Source organism: Halichoerus grypus, chromosome 4 (assembly GCF_964656455.1).
Source record: "Halichoerus grypus chromosome 4, mHalGry1.hap1.1, whole genome shotgun sequence".
NCBI classification, from domain to species: Eukaryota; Metazoa; Chordata; class Mammalia; order Carnivora; family Phocidae; genus Halichoerus; species Halichoerus grypus.
The window spans coordinates 32,941,978-32,958,634 of NC_135715.1; the positions used below are offsets into that span (position 1 = coordinate 32,941,978).

General features: G+C 38.9%; 1 protein-coding gene across 3 annotated transcripts in view; it reads left to right on the plus strand.

The window, feature by feature from the left end:
- KLF12 (KLF transcription factor 12) overlaps positions 1-16,657 on the plus strand; it is a 575,200-nt gene that overhangs the window by 528,064 nt on the left and 30,479 nt on the right. The window lies entirely within an intron of this gene.

Sequence of the window (16,657 nt, forward strand, 5' to 3'; positions counted from 1 at the left end):
TTTCTCTGGAGAAAACAATTAAGGTCTAGTCTCTCAGCACCTTTGAAGTTTATAATACAGTATTGTTGACTATACTGACATACATCTTTTTAACTGAATTTTATTTGAGCACTTTTGCAATTTCCTTTGAGGTAAACAATAACGTTTAATGTATTCCCAGTCGAAAATTGAGAGACAGAGTGAGGTAAGATTTATTGAGCCTAGCCAAGTAGCAGGAACTGTCTTAAATGCTTTACATGTATTAGCTCATTTAATACTTGCAACAGCCCTATAAGGCAAGGACATTTATTTGTCCCATTTTATAGAAAAGAAACTGAGGTATTAGGGCCTTTAGGTACTTGCCCACAGCTTCACAGTGAGATGCATGGGGCTGGGTGATCTGACTACAGCCCCAAGCACTTAACTACAAACCTGCTCCTCTCCATAATAGATGACCAGCATCCGGAGTTAAAAAAGTAATAATCTGAGGGTGCCTGGGTGATGTAGTCAGTTAGCGTCCCACTCTTGACTCTTGGTTTTGGCTCAGGGCATGATCTCATGGTCGTGGGATCGACCCCTGAGTTGGGGAGTCTGCTTGGGATTCTCTCTCTCCCTTTCCTTCTACCTCTCCCCACTCCCCGCTCTCTATTTCTCTCTCTCTCTCTCTCTCTCTCTCTCAACTAAATAAATCTTTCTTAAAAAGGTAGTAATCATCATAAATGGAAGCTGCGTGAAAACCATTGTGGCTGTGTTTATCATGGTCCTTATCCTTTATAGCTTGTCAACTATGCATCCCTTTCAGGGTGATCTTACACTCTCCTTGTATCCCTCAGCACTCGTACATTCTGTCTGAATCACTCCACGGTTTCTCACACTTGGTCCATGTATTACTTTTGTTATCGTTGTTTTTTCACAAACATAATACTCATTGACTCACCCAGATTTTAAGTTCTAAAAATCAAAGACAATATCTTTTTCTACTTGCCTATTTTATGCACACACATAAATACAAACATGGAAAAATGGATCTAAAGTGAATATTTAAAAATGTACGCTGAGTGAAGTAAATTTAAGAAAGTTCAGTAATCTTGATTTTAATAATCATTTCTCACATCCGCTAAGTGTAATTTTCAGATATTTTGGTATCATTGGTTTACAGTCCTATATTAATGCCAAAGTGCATTTGGCCGATTTAGTCATCTTCTGAGAAATTCACACAGAAATTTTTCCAAAGAAGATGCTTAATTAGTTCCCACTGATACATATTCTTTAACTAATCTTCTTGCTGTGAAAAAATGGGTTTCAGATAAAGCTAAATGAGACAGTTTCATATATTTTCACAAATGCGTAATATTCATGGACAAAATTAGAAAAAGTCAAAGTCTTGCTATTCTACATTAAAGTATGTTTTAATTACCCAATAAACAAGAAAAATTAAAGTGGTAATTAGTATGAACTTTATATCTGATTCACAGATGTTTTCTGATAACTCATACTTAATCCTTCTATGTCACTGCCAGTAATGAATACATTGAATGCATTAAGCTCCACAGTGATTTGTTAGGTTTATGAACCCATCAGCTTTCTGAAGGGCCTCAGAAGTTGCTCTCAGGTAGTCTAGACAGAAGACCAAAGAAAAGAAATACATTGTATTGATTGGAAGGAAAACAGGGGACGAAATCTCAGAAATCAGTGAGTTATCAATTTATTTTTTTTAATTGTCATCAATTTATTTTTAAGTCATCAATTTATTTTTAGAAGTTAGTATATAATAAAGAGAATTACAAATCAAAAAAGTGTTTCATTTATTGCTCTAAGGATTTTTTTTAACGAAAGCTAGAAACTGTGATATATACTAGAGTGTGTGTGTGTGTATATATATATAGATATTTTAAAGTAGCCTCCATGCCCGGCGTGGTGCCCAGTGCGGGACTTGAACTCGTGACCCTGAGATCAAAACCTGAGCTGAGATCCAAGGTCGGACGCTTAACCAACTGAGCCACCCAGGCGCCTCTGTGCTAGAGTATATTTATTAGTATGTAATTTTCCACTGGGAAGCACTAATGTTTTGGTCACTCTTTCTTCATAAAAAGCATCAGTATTTCATTTTTCTGCCTTACCTGCTTTGTGAATGCCCCTGAATTTGCACTGAGGATGTCAGGCATGTTTGAACAGCGGATCACAACAGACCCCATTAACCCTTCATGGCAGCAACCCATCCAACAACCATCCTCAGTGTTGTTCTACAGAAACCATGCTATACATCACGTGGGAAGTTGCCCCCTACCTATAACGAAAGCACCACAAATGCTTGCTAATATATCATGTTCCTGCTTGACAATATGATCCTTCATGTAGACCCATCACCTGATACTGTATAAACGTGTGGAAATCATGAGATAATGAGGTAGTGGGGAAGATCACAAAATACTGACTTTTTAAATGTATGAATCATTTTATTTTCTCTTAGAGACAGACAGATAGTCTTAAAGTACTATGGTTTATTTTGGCAGCTGGAAGAATCAAATATTATATTGATAATTAACTCTCTGAGTTGGGAGGGATAGTTTATAATTCACAGAAACTCTGGGCTTTCTGGAAACAATATCCTTAATTAATGTCACTAGTCTGAAACAGTTCTCAAGCTGCACATCCGTTTCCCCTATAAATAAGTTACATTATGTAGGCTTTGATGCCTGGAAGATAGGTTCTTGAATGAAGGAACCAGGGGGAATGTTGGGGCAACTAAGGAATTTCAATTAATAGGGCTTAAGGGTGGTAATCTAGAATGAATGGAGGCTAGCCGACTTGAAGAACGCATGTTTAGTTGGATATTCAGGGTGGCTTTGGGAAGGCAGGAGCTGCTACCTCTTAAGGCCATACCTGGGTAACACTATGGGTCATTACTGACATTAATCTCTTCCTCACTAATGAATTCTACATTCATAAGCCAGAATTTTCTTTCTAAAACAAAACAGAAGTCCTGGTATTTCCAGGACCTACAAAATACAATTCTCCACAAGGGAACAAACATTCTAAGTTGATGGTACCTGGGCCGGTTGTCTTCTTCTCTTCTCTTCGGCTTTCTCTTTGCCACTCACATGGCTGCTTGTCTGTATTCTCCAAGACCCACTGGTTGGTATCCTACATTAAGCTTCCCTGATCTCAACTAGAATTAAACCCTCTCTCCCATTACTCCCCTGGTACTGTGTTACTCCTCTCTTAGTCACTTACGATCTTTATGGCTTGTGTAATGTGAAAATACTTAATGCCACTGAGATGCACACTTAAAGATGGTTAAAAGGGCAAATTTTATGATACATGTATTTACCATAAAAAACAAAAAGACTGTGGGAGAAGGGGAAAAGGTGTGGAAGGTGTAGATGCTGTAGCAGGAAGCCAGAGAAGAGGTAAGTATGGAGGTGAAGATAGAAGTATTCAAGTCTGGGATATATTTTGAAAGTTGAGCCAATAGGCCCTATTGACAGATTGTGGATGGGAGAGAATGAGCCACCAGGGGAGTAGTGGTCATTTCCTGTGATCGAGAAAATGGGGGAAGGAGCTATTTTGGGGGAGAATATCGTGTGTTCGGCTTTCACCATGTTAGAGATGTCTGTTTGACACACAAGTGGAAGGTCAAAAGGATACGTGAGTCTGGAGCTTAGGGAGAAGGGGCTATAGAAATAAAAATGGGTGGCATGCAAAAAGATGGTATATGGAGCACCCTGTACAAGGCATGGGAATGGACACGATTGCCCACGGAAAGAGTTGAAACAGCAAAGAGAAGTGGCCAGAGGACTGAGCTCAGGGAGCCTCCAGCATTCAGAGGCCAAGAGAAGGGGAGGAACATAGATGTGAGATACTTTTTATGAATATTCAGCAAATTTCTATGGAGCACCTCCTCTGCCAGGCAGTGCTTTTAGGTGGTTGGGAGAACAATTACTAAAAAAAAGGCAGCATCCACCTCTCCCTGTGCTCTCAGGTGAGTCACTTAAGGTGACTGACTCCCAGATTCCTCTTCTGTAAAATGGGGTTATAATTGAGGTCAGCACAAAGTTAAACAATAGTAACTTCAGTGGCTTCCTGAATATCCACCTGTTTATACAGTGTTTTATTTTTATAACCCCAATCCTTCTTACAACCCTGCAAGTTAGGTCTGACTGTTTTATAGAAAAAGAAGCCAACATTTAGGAAAGCTAATAAGTTTTTCTAAGACACAGCTAAAAATTCATCAGCAAGATTCTTACCCTGGCAGTTCTGAACTCGTGTCTTTCAGTCCATCCACTTTCCAAGCTATTCTAATATGTAAAACACTCAGCAAGCTGCCTCAGGCGATAGCAAGAGCTTCCAAATGTGTTTCTTTCATCCTTGTCCTCCTCTCTACTTAAGTGGATCTCTTTGAGGTCCTGAAAAACAAACTCCTATAATTAAAACCAATCAGAAAAGCAATCACCTAGGTCATCAAGTATGTAAACTGCCAACTATAAACTTAGTAATATCCCCAAACAAATTTAATGAATGTTAATTGACTGAATAAACAAAAACTGTGCATTTTTTAGTCTAATTTTCTCTACAAAGTACCTGGCCTTTAGAATTACAGATTGGACAGCACTTAATGAAATTGCATTAACATTAAATTTGTTTTATAAGCTTTCTTTTATGAAATCCATTCAAGTTATCCCTGAAAATACTTCTTTATTACCTAGTTTCTACAACCCTGTTAAATTATGACTTGCCTAGCAAATGAAAAGAAAATGCCACTCTTATTGTCTTTTAAATGTAAATCTATGGTTTATATGTAGATTAATTTTAATCATTAGCCTTTCCTATCTTGCCACTCTTCCTGTAGACTCTAGGCTGGCTAATGACATCGTGGTTATCCGGATCACCTTTCATTCCTTCCTCTCCCTTATCTGCTATTATCTAACCAATCACCAAGAACTGACAGATCTACTTCTGAAATGCCTTGGAGTTGGTCCTCTCTGATTGAGATTTAAAGACACTAGTTTGGTTCAGGGAGAATCTACTTCTTGGGTCATGGTAATAAATGTTCTCTATTTGATAAGGGCCTTGACTTTTAATCACTTCCTCCCCAATAAATCCTAATAAGCCAGAATTTTCCTCCTAAAAAAAAAAAAAATCCTGATTTTTCTAGGACTTCTGAAGTACAGTTCTCTATAGGGGCACTTGGGTGGCTCAGTCGTTAAGTGTCTGCCTTTGGCTCAGGTCATGAGCCCGGCACTGGACTCTTTGCTCATCGGGAAGCCTGCTTCTCCCTCTCCCACTCCCCCTGCTTGTGTTCCCTCTCTCACTCTGTCAAATAAATAAATAAAATCTTTAAAAAAACTAGAAAAAAAAAAAAGTACAATTCTCTATAAAGGACCAAAGTCTATGGTACCTGGCCCGTTGTCCTCTTCACTTCTGCTTTCTCTTTACCACTTACATTGCTGCTTGTCAGTATTCAAGACCCATTTGTTGGTATCCTACATTAAGCTTGTCCTGATCTCAACCAGAATTAAGCACTCTCTCCCTTTAATCCCATTGTACGTTATTATTCCTCTCTTTATCACATATCATTTTTATGGCTTGTGGAATTATGATTTGCATACATAATAAGTTGGAGAAATGTTTATTATCTTAAGAGCTGGCACCAAGTTCCTCCAGAAAAAAACTCTTGGTGTGGAAAATGTGTCCTTAGAAATGCTTGGAGGTGGACTGCAAGCTAAACCCCGCTCCCACCTCCCAAGCACAGCCTCCCATATAACAGTAGCCTCAAGGCTTTCCGTGGGAGAAAGCTGCTCTGCCTGCACAAAGGGAAGGAATGTGTTGTTTTTCTCTTGAATAAAGATGAGTTGGGGGTGGGAGCAGCAACCCGAGAAAAGAGGAAGGAGAGAGGGCCAGCGAGATGAAGGATTGCTTGAGGCTGGATGGGACCAGTGAGTGGCACAGAGGTAGCCAAAGGCATTTTTACAAATGCAGAGAACACTAGGAACAGAGAGCCAAAGCTCCAGGAGCCTCTCAACATCTATAGTGAAAAGGGTTTCTAAACACTCAGATGAGTTTATATGGTTGTTCTTGATGTGAAAATTGAAGAATGTACTGTTTCTAGCACCAGGATTAATGCTAGAGAGCAAGGTGGTCCAGAAAATATAAGCCTCCCAGAAATCCACATACATCTTTACAGAGTGGGAGCTAGACTTCCAGAGGTCCTCAAACTGGCAGAGGTTTGAGTCTTTTTCATCTACTTGAGGTAGATAAATATCCAAGTCCTATACCTCACCAGATTATAAAACTCTTGAAGGATGCCTTTGATGCCCACTTGCTTTGCTATGGTGAACTCACAGAAAATATTTGTTGTTTTATTTTTTTTTTAATTTTTTAAGTTTTATTTATTTAAGTAGCCTCTACACCCAACATGGGGCTTGAACTCACAACCCTGAGATCAAGAGTCGCATGCTCTTCCAACTGAGCCAGCCAGACACCCCTGTTGTTTTATTTTATTGAATCAACGTTGTTAAGATGAAAAATACCTATACAGCTGACTATTACTAATTTAAGCTCTCTCATCTTACTGATTTTCTCAGTAGGAAAAAGCCTAGTAAAAAAATACCAACAGTGCAAATGATATTTAATCATCAGTACATATGTGCAAGAGATTGAGTATTGCCGTCTTGACGTATTAAGGTTCTTCATCTTTCTAGAGAGAAGATGTGATGCAGGAAGAAGTGTAGACTAAAACTCTTATTATTTCCCAGGCATTTAACCATCCTGAGCTACTTTTCTCAGCTGTCAACTCCAGGACTGCCAATAACATTATGTATCCTGCCTACCTTTATGTAATTTTTTAAAAATTTTTTTATTGTTATGTTAATCACCATACATTACATCATTAGTTTTTGATGTAGTGTTCCATGATTCATTGTTTGTGCATAACACCCAGTGCTCCATGCAGAACGTGCCCTCTTTAATACCCATCACCAGGCTAACCCATCCTCCCACCCCACTCCCCTGTAGAACCCTCAGTTTGTTTTTCAGAGTCCATCATCTCTCATGGTTCGTCTCCCCCTCTGATCTCCCCCCCCTTCATTCTTCCCCTCCTGCTATCTTCTTCTTCTTTCTTTTTTTCTTAACATATATTGCATTATTTGTTTCAGAGGTACAGGTCTGTGATTCAACAGTCTTGCACAATTCACAGCGCTTACCAGAGCACATACCCTCCCCAGTGTCTATCACCCAGTCACCCCATCCCTCCCACCCCATCCCCCACTCCAGCAACCCTCAGTTTGTTTCCTGAGATTAAGAATTCCTCATATCAGTGAGGTCCTTTATGTAATTTTTTGTGATGATCTTCTAGGTTTACGTATGGTAATATATAAGCCATTATCATGCCACCTGCAATATTTTACAGGACACAGTAAGTTTACTAAGACAGTGCCATACACTGTTTATCTAAGAGACTACTGGTAATACCTAACAATACTCTGATCCTGGGAACTATAGATAATGTTTTACCAAAAATGGAGAAGAGTGAAATTGGGAACGTAATATTTGCATGATGCTTTAAAGCTTGCAAAGTTTTTATCTAACCTTTCTTCTTAGGTGAATAGGGATAGGCCAGGATTGTGCATTTAGTGGACAGTATTGCCCCAAGACTTTAGTGGCATATGAGAAGGTCTAGGTGAGAGTAGGGCCAATAGCATAGATATGTCAGAAACATCAGCTCCATAGAAGCAGGCTAAGAGCAGAACTGAGGCTGCCAAGAAAGGGTAAGTATTAGCAAATAGGAACAGTCAACATAGTAAGGAACGGTTCTTGGTGTAAACATGGTATCATGAAACCCAAGTCAAGAAGGAACACAGACCACTTCCCAACTTCTTTGTTGAGGCCAACATTACCCTGATACCCAAACCAGATAAAGACATCATAAGAGAACTACACAACAAAATGCCTTATGAATATCGACTCAAGAGCCCACAACAACAGGACGCCTGAGTTTTTCAGTCAGTTAAGCATCTGCCTTCAGCTCAGGTCATGATCCCAGGGTCCTGGGATCGAGTCCCGCATCAGGCTCCTTGCTCAGCGGGGAGAGCCAGCTTCTCTCTCTGCCTGCCGCCCCCACCCCCCCGCTTGTGCTCTCCCTCTGTCTCTGACAAATAAATAAATAAAAGCTTTAAAAAAAAAAAAAAGAGCCCACAACAAAATATAAGCAAACCAAATCTAGCAACATATATAAAAATAATTATATACCATGACCAAGTGAGATTTAACCCAGGAATGAGGCTGCTTTGACACAGGAATATCAATCAATGTTATACGTGATATTAATAGGCTAAAAGATAAGACCACATGATTATCTCAATAGATACTGAAAAAGTATTTGACAAATCCAACATCTTTTCATGGTAAAAACGCACAGCAAAGTAGGAATAGAAGGGAGTGTCTTCAACACTGAACATCTTGTAACACTGAAAACTATGAAGCATCATTTTAAAAAAAATCAAATCTTAAATAGAAAGATGTCCCATTTCAGTGATTGAAAGACTTAATGTTGGTAAGATGGCAGCATTGCACAAAATGGTAAATAAATTCAATGAAATGTCTACCCAAATTCTAACTGCATTTTCTTTTGCAGAAATTGACAAACTGGTCTTAAAATTCGTATGAAAATAATCTTGGAAAATCAGTCTTGAAAAAAAGAACAACTTTGGAAGACTAACCATGTCCAATTTCAAAATTTACCTCAAAGCTATAAAACCTAGATAGTGTGGTACTAGGATTAAACTGTACACATATAAATCAATGGAATGGAAGTAAGAATTCAGAAATAAACCTTTACATTTATGGTCAGTTGATTTTCACAAGGGTGCCAAGACAATCCAATGAAGAAAGAAAAATCTTTTCAACAAATAATGTTGGGGCAACTGTACATCCACATGCAAGAGAATGAAATTAGACTCCATACACAACAGTTAGCTCAAAATGGGTCATAGATCTAAATATAAGAGCTAAATCTATAAAGCTCTTAGAAGAAAGCGGGAGTAAATATTTGAGACCTTAAGTTAGTTAAAGCCTTCTTAGATATAACAGCAAACACATATAACGGCTAAAGAAATATTAAATTGGACTTAATCAAAATTTAAACTTTTGTGCTTTAAGGACATAATCAAGAAGGTGAAAAAACAGTCCACAGATTTGGGAGAAAGTATTTACAAATCATATATTTGATAGGAGACTTGTATTCTAGAATAAATCGAAATCTTACAACTCAGCAATAAAAAGACAACACAACTTTAAAATAGGCAAAGTATTTGAAGAGACATTTCTCCAAAGAAGATCGACAAATGGTCTATGAACACATGAAAAGACACTCAACTTCTTAGTCATTAGGGAAATGGCAAAGCTAGACCACAATGAGATACACACACTGGGATGACTAAATTGAAGAAGACAGATACAGTGTTTGGTGAGGATGAGGAGATAGTACAACTTTCGGTGCTGGTGAAATTACTAAATGGTGTAGTCACTTTGAAAAACAGTTTGAAAATTTCTCAAAATATTAAACGTAGAACTACCACGTAATCTAGCACATATAACCTAGATACATACCCAAGAGAATCTAAAACACATTCACACAAGAACTTGTACAAATGTTCAGATGTTCCTAGTAGCAGTATTCATAATAGCTGAAAAGCTCATCAACTAATAGAAAGTGTGTTATATCTCTACGATGGAATATTATTCAGCTATGAAAAGGAATGAAGTATTGATGTATGCTACCATATGGGTGAACCTTGAAAACTTTATGCTAAATTTAGGACAGAAGCCAGACACAAAAGCCACATGCTGTATGATTCTCTTCCTACTAAATGTGCAGAACAGGCAAATCTGTAGAGATGAGAGTAGATTAGTAGTCACCAGGGACTAGAGGTGGGGGAAAGTGGAGTGATTGCTCGTGAGTATGGTGTTTCCTTTCGGGGTAATGAGAATATTCTGGAACTAGACAGGGGTGGTGGTTCCATAACATTGTGAATATAATGAATGCTACTGAACTGTACACTTTATAGGTTGAATTTTATCATACGTGAAGTATATCTTAAAGTTATTAACCAAAAAAGGAAGAGGAAGGAGCCCAAGGTTAAGTGTTGAAGATATATTGGACATTGAGTCAGGTTTACATGACTCTCGGCGAAATCGTTCTAACAGCTCCGCATTTGAAATATGGGAATCTGAAAATCAAAGAGATTAAATGTCTAAAAAAGCATTGCTAATAAATTACAAGTTATAATTCATACCTAGATTTTCCGATTATGGTCTATGCTTTTTCTGTAGGAGTAGCAACAAAAACTAGGATTCTTGTTTTCGTTTTTTCTTAAAGATAATAATGTGAGCTTATTGATCACAAAACTTTAATTTAGGGGTCTGCATATTAAAACCCTGTTCAAATTTCACATGTTTTTCTCTGTTTTTAAGTCCATGCTGCTCTTTTGTTTTCCTTGTTTAACATAAATAGTCCACCTAGTGCAGAAAGAAATTTGTGAGACATACATTTAAAAGTTACTATATAAAATTTAAACTATATAGTTCAGGGTTGGGAGTTGTACAATTAAGGTAGAAAATAAACACACCAAATCCTAGGCTGTTGTGGCTGAGTTTCCTGGCAGCCAAAGCACAAAAGTAAATAGGGTGGGGATTTGAGTCTATTTGATAAGGGAAAAAAAGAATATCGGTGTTGCCAAGCAGATTTTCCTTCATTCTAAGTAAAAATTATGACACAGATCTTTCTACAACCGCGCTGGAGAGTAGAAAAATCCTCGCTCGAGAGGTCAGGAAGCTGGGCATCTGGTTCCAACTCTGCCAGTCTTTAGCTGTGTGGCTGTGGTATGGTAATTCATCAACTTGCTGAGCCTGTTTCCTCATCTTCCAAATATGAATGTGGGTCACATTAATATACTTTCTTATCTTTTCAATGTTAATTTGGTGGAGTATTTGAAGATTAAGTAAAGCTTTCCGGAAAGGAAATAAAAAAGAGGTAAAATATTGCTTCATTAAATGGGAAGATTTTTGTTTTTCTCCAAAATTCAAACACATGCTATTTTGATGTTAGGAGAAATGTCTGTTTGCGGCACCAGACAGCCCTTTTGGCCAAGAAAAACTCAAGTGCAACGTTACCAGTGAAATCTGCTTGGTCTTGTTATTTACATATCCCCATAAGAGCAATAAAAACTGTTTCAATAATTTATGTAAGCTTAAGTACCAGATAGTTAACTGATACCATTTCAGTGTTAATAAAAGAAATCTCTAGTGTAACATAGACCTGGTTAATGATCAACATAAAATAGATGGAGGCCTGTTTTGGTGGTCACTTCAAAAGTTTATTTATGGTTGCATTATAATATCTCACTAGAGCTGTATATTTGAAACATTTTAGATATATTTTAATATTTAAAACACAGAGTTTTCGGGGTACCTGGGTGGCTCAGTCAATTAAGCATCTGCTTTCGGCTCAGGTCACGATCTCAGGGTCCCGGGATGGAGCCCTGTGTTGGGCTCCCTGCTCAGCAGGGAGTCTGCTTCTCCCTCCACCTCTCCCCTCATCCCCCCCCCGCCCCACTCATGCTTGCCCCCTCGCTCTCTCTCAAATAAATAAAAATCTTTAAAAAATTTTAAAAATAAAACAGAGTTTTATATACTGCCCTTGCCTGGGGTACATCCATAGGGCTATCTGCCTTATAATAAGATCCTTCTGATAGAGAAAAACTGACTTCTTTATGTAAAATTCTGCCCTAGGGCAGTGTTATGGTGAGACTCCAGTGTTTGCACTTAAGTAAAGTCCTCGCAGGGTTGACTGTGTTCCCCAAACTCCTTCCTTCCTTTCTTACCCTTCACCCTTTCAAGCATCTGTTGATACGCCTGCTCCAAGAGGGCATGCCTGAGATTGTATCTGTATTCTTGAGTATAGTATTCTTTGAGTCCTCAAACTGAGGACAGGGCCTGTCTTAAATTCAGATTAAAATGCTGCTGGAGGGGAGGAGGGTGGAGGGAGGGGGTAGCTGGGTGATGGACATTAAGGAGGGCATGTGCGATGTAATGAGCACTGCGCGTATTATGTAAGACTGATGAATCACAGACCTGTGCCTCTAAAACAAAAAACACATTATGTGTTAATTAATTGAACTAAAATAAAAATTTTTTAAAAATTGAGATTAAAATAATAACCTAGTAAATTTAAGGTTCAAATGATCCAGCTACAACACCTGGCATAAAACATAATTTAAACCCTGATGTTTTCTGAAGAAATTCTGTGACAGGTTCATCTGAATATTTCAGTACTGTTATGTGTCTTCTATTCAGTGTCCAGTGTAATTCAGAAATCCACACTTGTTTCAACCTATATTATGAATTGATTTTATGGGGTAAAGTCTTTGCAAGGCATATGGTGTTCCCCCAAAGTAACTATTTTGAATAGATACCGTGTATCGAAAATGGATCTCTTTTGTTAACAAACAAGCCCCTGTCAGCTTGTAATCTAAATTCATCATAAGTTTGACAATAAAACCAATTACCCCTAATGCCATTAATGGTTCGGTTTTTTCCTGTTTGATCTTTAAGCTTTTTGTTTTGCAGCTTCTGAACTTACTCGCTAAAATATGGTGAATCAAAAAAAGAGCAGAGAGATAAGCCTGTGGCAGTTTTGAGTATTTTAATGGTCTAGCCAGTGATGGAGAACACTTGGCAGCCGCTGCTATATTTAAGTAAAAACCGTGCTATACTATCTAGCCACAGACCCACCCCAAAAAAGCTCATTCAGAAACCTATTACCTGTAACTAGTAGGAGCTTTTCTTTATTAACATAAAACAATAATCAGAACTACACTTTGGACATAGTCTGTTCGTGTGAAAAAGAAAAAAGTGCCAAAATCTAGTTGAATATATGCTTAAGATTGAGCTTGTTGACCTATTTTAGCAAATGTATTACTCTTGATTTACACATTTTGTGAAAATGGACTTATTTTTATTGAATCCAGATTTGAAGTGAAGTAGTATAATGCCTTAGTCACAGCTTCCGGAAAGGTTGACAACTGCTAATCTTACAATTTCAATCTCTTATCAAAAGTAGTTTTCCATAGGAAACCATAGGCCCAGGGAAAGAGAAACTTCCCGCTGGTGAATCTGCCTTGGGACGTAGCTTCTGGGGATTAGATAGGCGGTGTATCTAAATAGCACCTTTTCCCCAATTAATATCCTAGGAAAGACACTGATGTGGTTTGATAGCAGCTAGACAGAATCTGTTGTCATACGGCAAGATAAATACAAAGATTGCTGCTTCTGAGAGCCATCTACTGGCTGAGAAAAAGCCTGCAAAAAAAAAAAAAAAAAAGGTGCAAATGTGGGGCTTCTCCAAGTGAACAGAAGCTCTGTGACCAAGATTTATGTAATGCCTGGTTAACTGAAAGTCTCATCAACTTCTTTTTTGGCTTCTGGCCTTGATATTTCATTTCCAACGTGGTGTTTGATTTACTAACAAGGAAGTGGTTCGTTCTTACCTGTATTCTGTGGCAGAAACTAATTCACAATTCCAGTAAGTAATACGTACTGCCCCATCCAAAATAATTTGAAAATAAACTTTCGAGAACAGTACAAAGTATATTTTTAAAACTGAACGTTTCCCCTTCCCTTAAGGTAACTCTGTCAACACAGCCCACTGAAAATCATTTTCGGTGCCATGGTGAATAAACTGGAATGGTAGGTAAGGAGCTAGTTCTGTGGCCGCGGCGAAGGGAGACATAATCGCATACCACTGCCAGACTCAGCCTTCTAAAAACTTTTCCCTGGCAATAAATATTTTTTTCACAACAACTTAGGAAAGTGTTTTCTTAGGTAGATTAATAGTAATTATACTGAATACCTCAACTGGCAGTATTTATGAAGCAGTTTGCCTTAAAATTCACAAGAGAGGGGCGCCTGGGTGGCTCAGTCATTAAGCGTCTGCCTTCGGCTCAGGTCATGATCCCAGGGTCCCGGGATCGAGCCCCACATCGGGCTCCCTGCTCAGCGGGAAGCCTGCTTCTCTCTCTCCCACTCCCCCTGTAAAATCTTTAAAAAAAAAAATTCTCAAGAGAAAAGCATACGCCTTATTATAGCAGACTCCATGTAAGAATGCTTTTATGTGCTATTTTTTTTTCTGTAATTGGACGAGGGGGAAACTTTAAATGATACAGATTATGTTGTTGCCTTTTCCTGTTTTATCCTATGCTGGTTGCTCTTAGCCGTATCTGAGTCCATAGAAAGTAAGAACTAAGATTGGGTCCTAGAGTCAGCCACTTGGGTTTGAATCCTGGCCTTAACTTCTGTGCCTCCGTTTCCCCATCTCTAAGTGAGGGACACTAATCATACTGATCTCGCAGAGTTGCTTTGAAGCTTGAAGCATTTAGAGCGGAGGCTGGCACGTGGTCAGCCTTCTGTAAATGTCAGCTGTCGTGTTATCCACAGCCAGCTCCCTAGAGATCTGTTGAGATTGAATGTGTGAACGTGCTAAAGCACCTTCTCTTCCATTGTTCTCTGTTCCTGTTTTAAAATTTGGGATGTGCGTGTCCTCTCTTTCTCTTTTCAGCCTTAGAAGAATGTCCTGGCTTTTTTTTTTTTTATTAAACACCTATAGAAACTTCAATTTCAGTGAAGGGCATCTCATCACACTAAGGTCACACGTGACAAATGGTCTTTTATTACCTGCTGATTACAGTTAACCTTAATTTCTTTCATGGCAGCCATGCGGTGCCTTCTATTTAAATAGAGCTGTTCCTGGATGTGACTTCTCGAGCCTCTCTGGGTTTAATTCTAATTTAACTTGCCATTCCAAGTGGGACTGTTGTGCAACTGAAGTCATGATTCACTCATTTGTTCTCTCTAGATCTAATTATTACAACGTAGTGCCTGTGAGGACCCCTCAGGCGCTCATTCACTCCTCCAAATGGTCTAACCTTCTGGGGAAGGGAGTGGGCCTGTAGTTATTGTTCTTTTAAACTGTGCAGATGCCTTTAGTACATTCTCTGGGAACACACTGGCCACTGTTATGCCTCTACCATTTTCATCGTACCAGCTTATTATGAAGGATTATTGGAAGAATCCAACGCTGGCGTCTGTGGCATTTCCATCTTCAGAACAAGACCAGCTTTTGAAGCACAGAACCAGCTTGCATGTATCTGGGGATACCTGAAGGGCCTTCTGAACAAGGGGCACATTGCTCAGAAAGCATAGGGCAGAATGGAAATACCCAGAGAGTAACGATAGCTGTTCTGTTACCAAACGCCCACGCGTGGGAGCCTTGGAGTGGGACAGGACAGGATGAGACTGCGGAGAGTAAGATCACTGTTCACCATCCCCTGCTTAACAGATGCTTACTGGGATCAAAGGGGAGATTTTTATTCATTCCCCGGTATCCTGTACACATTCAGAGGGATCTCAGTGGCCTTCCACTGAGAATTTTAATTGTAAGCAATGCTTTAGAATGCCGCCCTCTTGAATTTAGGGCAAAGAACTGAGACACTTATGTACACGTGGTTTTAATGATTACCCAGACTCTGATATTCAGTAGCCACTTTGTATATAGTATTTAAAGTATGAAGCTTAGGGAAATGAGAGTAAGAGTGAAGAATTGAGTGACCATTGTCTGAAGACTTGCAGTAAAAGAATCCTGGTAAGGATTAATTAACCAGTTGAGGATTAATTGATTGATTATATTAAGTTAAAAATTAGGAATACCTGACATTACACTTATCTGTTCATTCATTCATTCATTCATTCAATTTGGCAAACATTTCTTGAATGCCCACAGTGTTCTAGGCTCTAGAGATACTTGGCACCAGTACCTTAACCACATTTCCTGCCATGGCCTTGGGTTGACCAAACCCCGACCGTTGGTTGTCTTCCCCCTCTAGTGCCTGCCATCTGTGGGTTCATGCGTGGACCCCAGCATAGCAGCAGTCCTGCGTGGAGTTGGAGTGCGTTCTCATCTTTCTGTGTTCCTTAAGTTCTTTTGCTCTTTTGCTCCCTGTCTACTTCAGTGCACTTCTTCTTACCTTTCCACAAAGAGATCAAATAAGTGGTTCGGAAAGGCATAGCCTCGCCGAAGTTTCTTCAGCATCTTCTGAGGATGCCTCTGCCATTTTAAAAGGGGAGCTAGGGAAAAATTTTACCCATTGGATATCATTTCCAAGCTAGCTCTGCTGGGCACAGCTATTCATTGTACATACCTTTTTAAATTTTTTTTTAATCTTTATTGCATAGATACCTTTAGGGGGTGGTTCTTCATAATGTCCTAAAATATTTTACTTTAAAATGAAGGAAATCAATGTGTTAAGTTTTGTAGCATGAAGGCCATGCACCTAACATGTCTTTTTTTGGTGTAAATTCAGGAGTCTCGGTGAAGTAGTATCATGCCGTTCTGTGGCCTTTGCCTTCCTTAACCACCTGCCAAATGGTTCCATGATTGTTGGACTATAGCACAGCATCACTTCATTGGTCCCTTAAAGACCTGCTTAGTAGTTACTTGGTTTTAAGTTCAGATTTATTTTTTACTTTTCTCTGTATATACACATACACAGCAAGATAAATAGCTAAAATAAACTGCAGGCAAAACAATGTATGTGTGTGATTATGCATAGTTACATTTACGCTTATT